At 43.7% G+C, this 12,698-nt stretch overlaps 1 protein-coding gene across 2 annotated transcripts in view; it reads right to left on the bottom strand.

Moving 5' to 3' along the window:
- Positions 1-12,698, bottom strand: part of LOC122806913 (stereocilin-like) — a 608,237-nt gene that overhangs the window by 37,608 nt on the left and 557,931 nt on the right. The window lies entirely within an intron of this gene.

The following is a 12,698-nucleotide window of genomic DNA, read 5'->3' as shown; positions in this document are numbered from 1 at the left end:
GAACTTGGGCACCCAGGTTGATAGCAACTTGACTTTTGACAACCATGTTGCCTCCATTGTATGGAAGGCTTTCTACATGGCCCACCTAATAAGTAAGGGCATTTCATCCAGGAACAAGGAGGTCATACCATCCATATACTCCTCCCTTATCAGACCCACTATCGAGTACAATGCCCCCTTCAGCATATACCTTGCCAAGCACATGCAGAAGTTGGAGAGACCACAAAGGTTTCTGACCAGGAAAATCCAGGGTCTCAAACATCTATCCTATACAGATAGGGTAAAAGCACTGTTCCCCTAATCAGTCTTGCACAGACTGCTAAGAGATGACCTGTGTCTGGCATACAAGGTTGTCTCAGACTCAGTCTTGATGAAGTTGCTGCATATCCATAAGTCAAACTCCAATCATGCAACCCGCACGCAAGGTTTCAACCTGGTCTGTGACATTAATAGAACTTGTCAGTGGGATAGATTTGTGTTCCAGTGACTCCCCTATCTGTGGAATAGACTTTCTCTCCATGTCAAGCAGAGTACCTCACTAGCCCTCTTTAAGAGGAACCTGGACGATTGAATGGGAAACAGAAAATATACCCCTGGGATCCCACCTGTGTCCCTGCTGGACAGGGAAAACAGGTGATGACTTTGTGGGAACATGGATGAAATTCTTGGCTAGGCTTATAAGGGACTCTGGGTCAATAACATAATATCATCTTATGAACTTATGAACCTATGAAAGCAAGAGGACGCCAGGAAATCCAGCTAAGTGATGGATGGATTGCTTGAGAGAAGAGCTGCAGCAGTCAGGCATGACTGCCAAATAAGGTAGGACAGGGAGTCAAAATCAAGAGAGGTTGTGACAGTTGACATGACACCCTGACCCCATGTAAGTAAATGGGAAAAAGGTTGATGACAATAATGATAATGACTTCAGGAAAGTACACTTTATGAATGGAGCTATGATTATAAGGGTGGATTCCTCTTTTCCTGTGATTGACACAAACTGAGGACTTTGACAAATGAGGCTTGATGAGTAAAGCTCCAAAGGGTGTACTTTTAATTTATCTCTGGGAAGATAGAGATACTTACGACTTCTGTATTTCTTCAGTATACGAAGTATCTCAGAGAGCGACTGCAGAGATCATAGGCAGTGAAGGGGGTGACCTTGCTGTAAAAATGATCACATTCTAACATGGTGGCAGACCAAAGCACAACATGCCATGAGACTGCATTAATAAAGAAACTCAGCACAACAAGCTCAAGCTGAATGCAAGTAAGAGCAAGTCTTGAGCTACAAAGCTAAATTATATGGTCCACATGTTAACACTGGATGATCTGAAATAAATCTTTGAGAAAGTAGGAACAACATACAACTGCCTCCAAAGGACAAACATGTTTTTGTGAGATTCTTTGGAGTCATGAATTATTTTATGAAATTTATTCTGAACATGATGGAAGTAAGATTCACTGTAGTTACTAGACATGTGGTCCCTTAGACCATTAAAGAGCCTAGCCCAAATTCCTAATTGTCACAAAGAACTGTCTGGTTAAATGACTTTCTCATGGTCACACAACAGGCAGTTGAAAGTGGAAAGATTAAAACACTACACCATATCTCTCAACCTCCTGCAACAAGAGATTTGGAGAAAGTCATAAATAATAGGGGGACAAAGACCCCAAAATAGGGACAGTTTTAAATATTGTTTTTACAAACGTAAAAAGTAGATAGAACAAAAGTTTTTTATGTATTTATTTGACTTTTGTTTACCGGGGAGGTGTGACTGGGTTAGTAGCCCATTTTCAGCACAGGCCTGGGGAGAAAAGCTGCAAACAAAAAGTTATGTACTCACCATAACATTCGATGTATGTAGTCCATCTCACCTTACATTCTTACCCATGGGTTCAGAGCCGAGCCTTGGCTCCGACTCAGCCATACTCTAGCTCAAAGTCCTCTATTGGCTCGTGGCTAAGAGGAATCCCATCATGCAACAGGTATATTCCCCAGATCTTGTTTGCTGCAAGCTCAAGGGGGAAGGAGGGAGGGTTAGTAAGAATGTAAGGTGAGATGGACTGCATACATCGAACGTTATGGAGAGCACATAACTTCTTGATGTTATGTAGTCCAATCTCGCCTTCATTCTTACCCCTGGGACAGCGTCCCTAGCACCTTGACCTTGGGTGTCTCAGTGAACAATTCTCTTGAGCAGTGTGGAACCAAAGGAAGATCAGCCTCTAGAGACCAGATCTAATTTGTAGTGACTAATAAAGGTATGAGACGAAGCCCATGTTGCTGCAGCACAAATATCATTCATAGACATCCTAGCCTGAAAAGCAGTTGAGGTAGCCACAGATCGTGTAGAATGAGCCTTCACTTTAAAGGGTAATTCTTTGCCATTGGAAGCATAAATAAATGAGATGCAATCGGAGATCCAGCGAGACAAGTTTACCTTAGAAACCGGAACCCCAAGTCTAGTGTCTGATCAAACTTTTGATCTGATTTCCTGAAATCTTTCATTCTATGTAAATAGAAATGCAATTGTCTGTGAACATCCAGCTGATGAAACTTAAATTCTGCCTTGCTGGAGAATTCAGGAAAAAACACAGGCAACTCAATGGATTGGTTGATATTGACAATAGAGGCAACCTTTGGAACAAAAGAAGGGTTGGTTCTTAAGGAGACCCTATCCTTGTGAAACACCAAATAAGGTGGTCTAATCGATAATGCTTGGAGTTCAGAGACCGGCCTAGCTGAAGTTATGGCTACCAAGAATACTGTCTTCCATGACAAGAATTTAATGTCACACGTAGCTGCAGTCTCAAAGGGAGTTGAGGTGAGCTTCTGTAGTACAAAATTGAGGTCCCACGGCATCACTGGATCAAAGACTGGAGGTCAGAGTAACAATGTCCCTTTCATAAAAGCCCTACAAAGCATATGAGCCATAAGGTTAGGCTCATTAGCAATGTGAAAGGTAGAAATTGCTGCCAATTGCACTTTAATGGTTGCCACAGCTGAACCTTGACTAAACAGTTGAGAAAGAAATTCCAATATTGTGGAAATAGGCACTGTGTAAGGATCAATATGTCTCTCATGGGCCCGAAGACAAAATCTCTTCCATTTACTGGACTAAATCTTCCTGGTAGAAGGCTTGTGGGAAGATGATAGACTATGGACCACTTCCGGGGAAAAATCATGAAGCTTGACTAAGGACAGAACTGGAACAGCCAAGCTGTCAACCCGAGGGTCTGGATGGAGGGATGGAACTGTCCTGACATATGAATCAGCAGATCTGGAACTTGGTCCAGAATCCAGGGCTTGTCCATTAGATAGGGTTGAAGGAAGGGAAACCAAATCTGATGAGGCCAGTGTGGGGCAATGAGGATCATTTTGCTCCCCACAGACTGTGATTTCTGAATGACCTTTGATATCAGAGGTAACAGTGGAAAGGCATGGAGAAGACCAAAGGGCCAGTCATGAGCCAGAGCATCCCTGGGTGTCTCCCCCTCCAGGGGGATAAGGGTGAAGTAGCTGCTGCATTTGGCATTGAGGGGGCTGGCAAATAGATCACAGCAAGACTGACCCCATCTGTGGAATATCTCTAACGCAACATAATTGTTCAGGGACCACTTGTGAGGCATTAGGATAGCTCTGCTCAGCCTGTCAGCAATCACGTTGGACTTCCCCGGTATATGCATTGCAACTAGAAAGCATTGGGAAGACACTTCCCACTGCCAAACTCGAAGTGCCTCTCTGCAAAAGGGGTATGATTTGGTTCCTCCCTTTTTGTTCAGATACCACACTACTGACATGTTGTCTGAGTGGATTGCAATGGTCCCTAGAGGGAGAGAGCTCTGAAGTGCTTGCAACACTAATAGCACTGCTCTCATCTCCAAGACACTGATATGCAAATGGGTCTCGTGATCCTGCCACATGCCTTGGACAGTCCTGCCAAGATAATGCCCCCCCCCCCAATCGGGGAGGCATCTGTGGTCACCGTGGCAACTGGAGAAGATGGGACAAAGGGCTTGCCCACGTTGAGATTGCTGGACTGAAGCCACCAGTGTAGATTCCACTTGCATGTGTCTGTAATCAGAATAAAATGGGAGAGTGGGAGATGCTGCAATGACCACTGGGTAAAAAGCAGCCACTGAAGAACCCTCATGTGTGGTCTGGCAAGGGGAACTAGCATGATCGTGGCTGCCATGGTCCCTAATAACTTGAGGACCACTTTTGCCTTGACCTTCCTCAATGGTAGTAAGGTGTAGACCTGCTGTTGTAGAGCCTGAATTCTCTCTTCTGGTAAGAAGGCCCTCATGAGCACCATATCTAGTTCGGTGCCGATAAAAGTGACATGTTGCAAGGGCAACAAGGCAGATTTTTTCCAGTTTAGAGTAATTCCTAACCATTGGCACAGTGCAATGGTGGTGTCCCTGGTCTGTAACAGTAGATGCCTGGTGGTGGCAGAAAGGAGCCAGTCATCCTGGTACAGAAACACTTGGAATCCCTGACGTCTCAAGTGAGCCGTTACCACTGCCATGCATTTGGTGAACACCCTGGGGGCTGTGGTGAGACCAAAGGGCACAGCAGAAAACTGAAAATGACTGGCTCCCAGCTGGAAGTGTAAATGACTTCTCAATGCCCTGTCCATCTTGATATGGTAATAAGCATCTTTGAGGTTGATGGAGCACATCCACACATCTTTCCCTAGCAGAGGGAGTATTGACTGTAAGGTGACCATGCAGAACTTGGACTTTTGTACATGAAGGTTCAATCGGCTGAGATCTAAGATGGGTCTCAGGTCCCCTGTTCTTTTCAGCACCAAAAAGAATCTGGAGTAAGTCCCTAATCATACTTGGTCTGCAGGGACAGGCTGGATGGCTCCCTTTGAAAGCAACTTTTTTATTTCCAAAGTTGCGGAATCCCTGTGACTGGGTGGAATGTCTGGGATTCTCTTGGATGGCAGGGGAGGAGAAGAGAAGGGGATATGATAACCTCTGGAAATTATCTTTAATACCCACTCATCTTGGGTGACTTCTTGCCAGGCTTCTGGGTATAAAGAAATGCGACCCCCAACCGGCTCCAGAAATGCACAGTCAGGCCTCCCTTCAGGAGCGCTGGTAGGGAAAACCACAAAAGGAATCACAGTCCCCCTGGTTACGCGGGCCTCCTCTGCATCTAGGGCAGCATCTATCTGAAATTCCACCCCCTCCCCTGCCTCCGGGGGGAATCACTTTGTGCACCCTGAAAAAACCTTTGCAACTTCCTGAACCACATTTTCCCACCCTTCTGGCCCTTGGGGTAAGGTCTAGAAGGCATGGAAAAATGGGCTCCCACACCAGACAAGGTTTCTCCTTCCTGCTCGCACCTAGTGAGAGTGTCCTTCACCTTGGTTCTGAACAACGATGAACCATCAAATGGGGCATTGGTGAACATAGACATGAAAGCCTCCGCGAAATTGCACAGGCGCATCCAGGAGTGTCTCCTAAGAGAGACTCCAGAACCCGCAGCCCTACTCACTCCATTGGCTGTATATGAAATCAGCCTCATGGAGGAGTTGGTAAGGAAATTTAGGGTAGACATCTGTGCATTGACCTTCTGTGCCACGGCATCAAAAATGTTACCCTGTAGAGAATCTCCTAGCTCTTTTAGGAGATCTCTCTGGAGCCTCATAAAATGCGTCAAGTAGTTCAGTGGCCACAGTGTAAAGGCCACTGAGGTAAACGCATGCCCCAAGTAAACAAACAGAACTCCTCGCAAGTACGGTATGCTCGGCAAAACCAATGTAAATCAAATGCAAGAGGCCAGCATAAGTAGTCAGAATCCTTTTATTGTTGAAAAAGGTATAAATTACAGAACAAAAATGTCCTGTAATAAAAATAACAAACCGGTTTCGGCTTAACAGCCTTCTTCAGTGTGATTAGCTTGAATTCCAAAGTCCAATGTCATGAAAATTTATAAGTTACATCCACCAATGACGACAATGGTATAATCCAACCCTTAGGTTGAAAACATAATACAGAATAAAATACCAGGATCTAAGTGTTTTAAACACAGTTTTCAAGTATGAAAGGAAGTGTTAGTGGGCTCAAAGTAATATCAACCTATTACAAAAGTGTTAATATATATATATATATATATATATATATATATATATATATATATATATAAAAAACATAATTATAAAGCAATAGCATAAAAGTGTGTCAAGAAAAACATTTGTATATATACTGAAAGGATAGTATATACAATACATGTATGCATAGATAGTTGCAATATTTATCCAAATTGTTACTGCACATATCCAATTAACTGAAATAAATGGATAGTCAAATATTTTCATATGGAAAAGCAGAAATACATATAACCATACAAAAGTATCTAAATAATGGTATACAAGGACCGAAAAAATTTTTTGGATAATAGAAAAATATAAATTAGTGACATGATTACTACCAAAACAGTCTGACATATCAACCAATATAGGTAACATGGGTATCCCAATAGTAATGCATATCACAACAGGTTAGCTGTATTAAACAGTTATTATAATCTTAGTCGATAGTATCCATTATATTCCAAAACATGTTCATAAGTGGTCATTAAGTCCAGGGGGAAAAAGAACCCCTAGATGAATGATCCAATATGTTTCTTTATAATTGAGGATACTATGCCAACCTTGTATATTGCTCCGGTCACCAGTAATTTTGTCGATGACTGAAAACATAAATTTAGCCTTTGGATGTTTGATTGTGTGTCTGTACAGTGCATTGGTATCCTTCTTGTTCCTGATATCACTCCTGTGTTCACCAATCCTAATTCTTAATGAGCGTGACATTTGTCCAACATAAAATGCAGAGCATTGACATGTGGCCAGATATATTACCCAAGTGCTAGAGCAGTTACCGAAAAGGGAGAGAAACCCAAGAGGCGGAGGGTTGAGACCCGAAAGCCTTCAGGAAAACCGACTCCTCATCAGAAGGGGATTTGGATGGCCAGCCACCTCTCTGCTTCAGGATCTCCAGGATATCTGAAAAAGAGATATCTTCAAAAGACGACTTGGGGGACCCCTCTGACTCCTCGAGGTTGGTATCTGACGTGAGAGACTCATCCGAGGAGTCAAGGTGTTTCCTCTTACACAATCTCTTTCTGGCGGGCTCCTCAGGCAAAAACTTTGGGGAGACGTCAGAAAGTTTGGGTCCACTCATGGAGGAATCCTGAAGCTTACGGTCTCCGCTGCCCATGGATAGAGTGTGATCCGAAACTGACACCTGTGCTGCAGGGGGCAGAGTATTGGTGCCGTAGGATGCAGCTGATGACCTGGCCAGTGCACTCCTCATAACCTCAAAGGCTGATCCCCTCAGCTCCGAAGGCCAACTAACTGAAGATGAAACAGTAGTAGCCCTTGGCGCAGAGGAGATGAGGTCTGAAGCTGATGTCGGGTCCAAGCTCACTCGGGCCAAAGCACAGAGAGAAAGGCTTGGAACCAATGAAGATCGATCCGAGACCTCCCCCTCGGGTCCGACCAGAGAACTATGAACTCTCAACCCCGTGGCCAGAGCCGACGGGGTCAGAGTGAAAATCGGAACAGAGAGGCCAGGCGAGGCTACTGGAACCAACTTAACGGCACCCAACGGCACCAACAACTGTGGCTCCAAAGGCTGAGAAAGGCTTGGAGGAGGAACAACAAAGGATGAAGAGGACATAAGCTCTGGAGCCGAATGGGTCAGAGCAGAAATCAATTTAGCCAACACCAATGACTGAAGCAGTTTCTTCACCACCCTATCAACATCCTCATCAGAAAGGGTCCTGAAAGACCTGGAAGATAAAGTAGGTGATCTGGATCTCCCTACAGAAGGGGACTTGCATGAAGGAGAACCCAGTCAAAAAACTGGAGACCGGCTCCGAAGCAAAATATCCATGACCGGCTCCGAAAAGCTGGGAGCCGATATGGACTTAGTCAAGAGACTACCCTCTTTCGGCACCAAGGGCAATGGAACCGAAGAAGGAGAAGCTGTTCTAACAGCATTCTCTGGCAGCTCCGAAGAAACACACTCTCTGGCAGCTCCGAAGAAACAAACGGAGCCGGAGAGCACTTCTTGGAAGTCTTTTTGTCCTTTTTAGCTGGAGAGGATAATGCACTGGAAGACTTAGCCAAGTCTTCCTCGAAGGAGTGTTTAAGCAGTCCTTTCAAAATGAGCTTGTTCTTCCTCTCCCGTACCACAAGGGGACTGATGGAATGACAAAACAAGCAGGATTCTTGAAGGTGAATAGCCCCCAGGCAGTACATGCACACAGAGTGCCCATCAGTTAAAGACATTTTATTGCTGTATTCAACACACTTTTTAAACCCCCAAGGCCTGTGTTCCTTAGGATCCTTGGACATGCTGAAAGGAACAAATGAATATGTACATGCACTAGACCCAACTAACAAGAAACAGAGCCTCTAACTCAAACGGCCCAGAAACCGGCGGGAAAACAACAGGGAGAACTAGGTCCTCTAACTCAAATGGGCCTAGCCTGGGGAAACAAAGGCAGGAAAGCACCACAAACCAGACACAACACTAAACGCTAACATAATGGAGCACCAAACCAAAGAACACAAAGAAACAATGGGGAGGACTACGTCCTGTAACTTAAACAGGCCTAGCCAGTGGAGAAAGGAAACTAATGGGATACTGAAACAGCTAGACAAGGGCACAAAAAACAGCCAGAGAAACAACTACAGGCAGTAAAATACCACTACCACACACACAGAGCTATGAAAATAGCTTTTTTGAGCAACAGCAAGTCAACAGTTTATAAAAATTTGATAAACAATATACTTAGCCACGGCCATAAGCGAGACCAAGTCTGAGCTTAACGAGCAGCAAACGAGATCTGGGAATAGACCTGTTGCATGATGAGATACCCCCCCTCTTAGCCACGAGCCAATTGAAGACTTTGAGCTAGAGTATGGCCGAGTCGGAACCGAGGTTCAGCTCCAAACCCACGGGTAAAAATGAAGGCGAGACTGGACTACATAACATATACAATTATCAAGCATGGGAATACTTCTAAATTTTGAACTTTCAAAATGTTGACTTGCTTATGGTCGAGACCATAAGATCGAAGTTTTGAAACTTTAAACCATTTAAATGGAAATTGCCATACACAGTGGGACAGTATATTTACCATTTTTCTCACTGTAGTATGATCTCGGAGTTGGTATATTTAATTATCAGGGGGTGGGTCGTACAGTGGGACTTCCCACCCCTGCAAAAGCATAAAATATTTTTTTTTGTTTTTATTTTTTTTATTTAAATTTCGAAGTTTCAAAACTTCGATCTTATGGTCAGTGACAGAATTAAGGAGAGCAGGGTAGGAATGGAGTTTGCCTACCAGTAATTTGAACACAGTTACCAGGAAAGTACTGTTATACTCAAATCCAAATATTATTGCCCCCTGCCCACCTCACATTAAAAAAAGATATTGTGCACCTATCTCCAAATGCTGTCCTTACACTTTTAAGAAATGCATGTATACTTTAAGCTTTTGACTATTTCAGCTATTGAAAGATTGTTTTCGGATAAATGTATGTATATTTTAAGCTTTTGAGTACTACAGCTATTGAAAGATTGTTTTCGGATAAATGCATGCATATTTTAAGCTTTTGACTACTGCAGTTATTGAAAGATTGTGTTTGGATAAATGCAGATCTGTATTGTTGCATTACTGTAGACAGTTATATAAATCTTCTAGACAGTTACATAAATCTTCAACCTTTTATATAAGCTATGATATTTCTGAGATGCTCAAAAATGTGTTTAGATAAATATAAGGATTATGCCTGGCTACAACACTGCCGCAACACAGTTGAATATTGCATTGGTGTCTAACAGTAAGTTATATTGTCTGTTCACATTCCAAGGTACACTTCACAAGTAGCATGGTAAAGTATACATTTGGAGGTTCCAAGGTACACCTCACAAGTAGCATGGTAAAGTATACATTCAGAGGTTCCAAGGTATACTTTACAAGTAGCATGGTAAAGTATACAGTTGGGGGTTCCAAGGTACACTTCACAAGTAGTATGGTAAAGTATATAGTCAGAGGTTCCAAGGTACACTTCACAAGTAGCATGGTAAAGTATACAGTTGGAAATTCCAAGGTACACTTCACAAGTAGCATGGTAAAGTATACATTTGGAGGTTCCAAGGTACACTTCACAAGTAGCATGGTAAAGTATACAGTTGGAGGTTCCAAGGTCCACTTCACAAGTAGCATGATAAAGTATACATTCGGTGGTTCCAAGGTACACTTCACAAGTGGCATGGTAAAGTATACAGTCGGAGATACCAAGGTACACTTCACAAGTAGCATGGTAAAGTATACAGTTGGATGTTCCAAGGTACACTTCACAAGTAGCATGGTAAAATATACATTCGGAGGTTCCAAGGTACACTTCACAAGTAGCATGGTAAAGTATACATTCAGAGGTTCCAAGGTACACCTCACAAGTAGCATGGTAAAGTATACAGTCAGAGGTTCCAAGGTACACTTCACAAGTAGCATGGTAAAGTATACAGTCGGAAGTGGAGAGGACAAGGCAGCACTCTTTTTTCCTCTGTGCCTTTTTGCCACTTTTAGCCCACCATTCACAATACCTTGTTGTTGTGTGTGCCTTTAAGTCATTTTATTGTGTTGTCATATAGGTGCAGTATTCTCAGCATGCATTCTCATGACAGATCAAACAGTATGTTTTGACACTGCGCACCAGATAAGGCTAGCTAGGATGCCTCAGCAAAAAGTGCATATGCATAAAAGTCTCCACAGCTTTGGAAGGATTTATACACAAAAATTCCTCAACAGTCACTTACATAATTCTGAGGGATATTGTGAAACAAGATAAGATGTTTTTGGTTTTATATTTATATGCTAAATGAATAAGCTTACTAGACACAGGGCAGGATTCACGAAGGCTTGCACGGAGTGTAAGAGACGTGCAACACTCCATGCAAGCCTCACGATCCAGGAACAGCCCTAAACTCCGTGTAAGAGACCAGCTAAAACGTCTCTTACACGGACTGGGCATGGACATGCTAAATACCTCACTTGCAGCTGAAAGGTATGCAAATGAGGTATATTAGCAATCCATGAAGCAGAAACCAGTCCGTGTAAGAGACGTTTTAGCTGCAGAAATGTATTCAGTTGACAACTGAGTACGTTTCTGCAAATTCCACAACGGAGCCATGTCAGCTCCAAAAAAAGGGTGCATATGTCTCAGGCAGCATGCCAATGGCCAAATATGTGGCCATTGGCAAGGTAACCCGATGCAAAAATATTACAAATATAATTTTTTTTTTTCGGCGATCGCCGATGTTTAAACCCAGCGCAGCCCCGCGCAAATGGGCTGCACTGTATAAAACCATAAAAAAGAAGGTTATGAACCCACAAATGTGGGTTTCATGCAATACATGGAATGACAATGCAGGGACCAGCAGACCAAAAACAACATGGCCACAGTGTAGTGGTTGCTAAGGGGGGAAACTGAGTCTAGGACATGTAACTAAACATTAGTAGGCAATCTCATGTAGGATACTGAATCTCACAGTCACATAGCAAATGAGCACAGTCTGAGTAGTGTAAGAGATACATAAGGGGGAGGAATAGAGTAAGAGATAGGTGACATCACAGGGGGGGAATGGTAGAAAGAAATGCAGTTCATTGGAGGTCAGTGTAACATGACAGATGACAGACACAGATCATTGAAAGAGGTGTGCCACTAGATAAGTCAGGGAAAGTCAAGAAATGGAAGGTGTACACTGTTACTTACACCAAAGTTTCTTGCTGGGCATGCATGCGCACGTGTGCGCACCATGAAGCGCGAGTAGGACAGTGTGTGCGCATGTAAGGCAGACTGAGCATGTGGGAGTGTGTTGGGAGATGTTTAACACTGTTTGCGCTGGTGTGCGCGTGTGTAGGGCAGGCTGAGCATGTTGGAGGCTGTTGGCAGACGTGTAACAGTGTTTGCGCGGGTGTGCTCGTGTTTTAATCCGAATAAGTAGATTCTGAACCGTGTAAGCGCGTGTGCGCACGTGTAAGCCACTGTGAGTGTGTTTCTGCTGGTATGCACGTTGCTCCCCCCTGAGGAAACAGAAAGGAAAAAGGAAGCAACAGAATTAATAGGAAGCTAGCAGGGATAACTGCTGAAGCTAGCAGGTGAAAACAATTAGAAGCAGGCAATTACACAGGCAGAATAGTAGCCCAGCCCAGCACTTAAAACACTGCAAACAGTAGTGCAGGATGTTTCTCTTAAGAGACACTGCAAGACAGGAGTAAGCTAATAGAAGTGAAAACTGAAAAAGCTTCACTCAGAGCAGAAATGTTAGGGGCTGCCATAGCTGTCATAATGAGACATAGGCGACTTGCTGAGGGTGGTGACAATGCAGATGGTGCCAGACAACCCACAGTGAGGAGACGGAGAAGAGTGTACAGGCCCAGGGTCACCTACCACGGGTTACATGAGCTGGAGATAGTAGAGCGCTATAGAGTGGACAGAGAGCTCCTGCAGCAAATTGTTGAGCTGTGCAGGCCACGCCTCACACACAGAACCAACAGAGGGGAACCCATCCCAGTGGAAACCAAGGTATGTGTTGGCCTAAGAATACTAGCAACAGGTACCTTCCAGAGACCAACTGACGATATGATGGGGATATCACAGGCA

The sequence above is a fragment of the Protopterus annectens genome, chromosome 7.part0, assembly GCF_019279795.1.
Source record: "Protopterus annectens isolate FY-2018-M chromosome 7.part0, PAN1.0, whole genome shotgun sequence".
NCBI lineage: Eukaryota > Metazoa > Chordata > Ceratodontiformes > Protopteridae > Protopterus > Protopterus annectens.
Note: the sequence above shows the minus strand (reverse complement) of the source record. Positions and strands in the feature narration are given on the sequence as shown.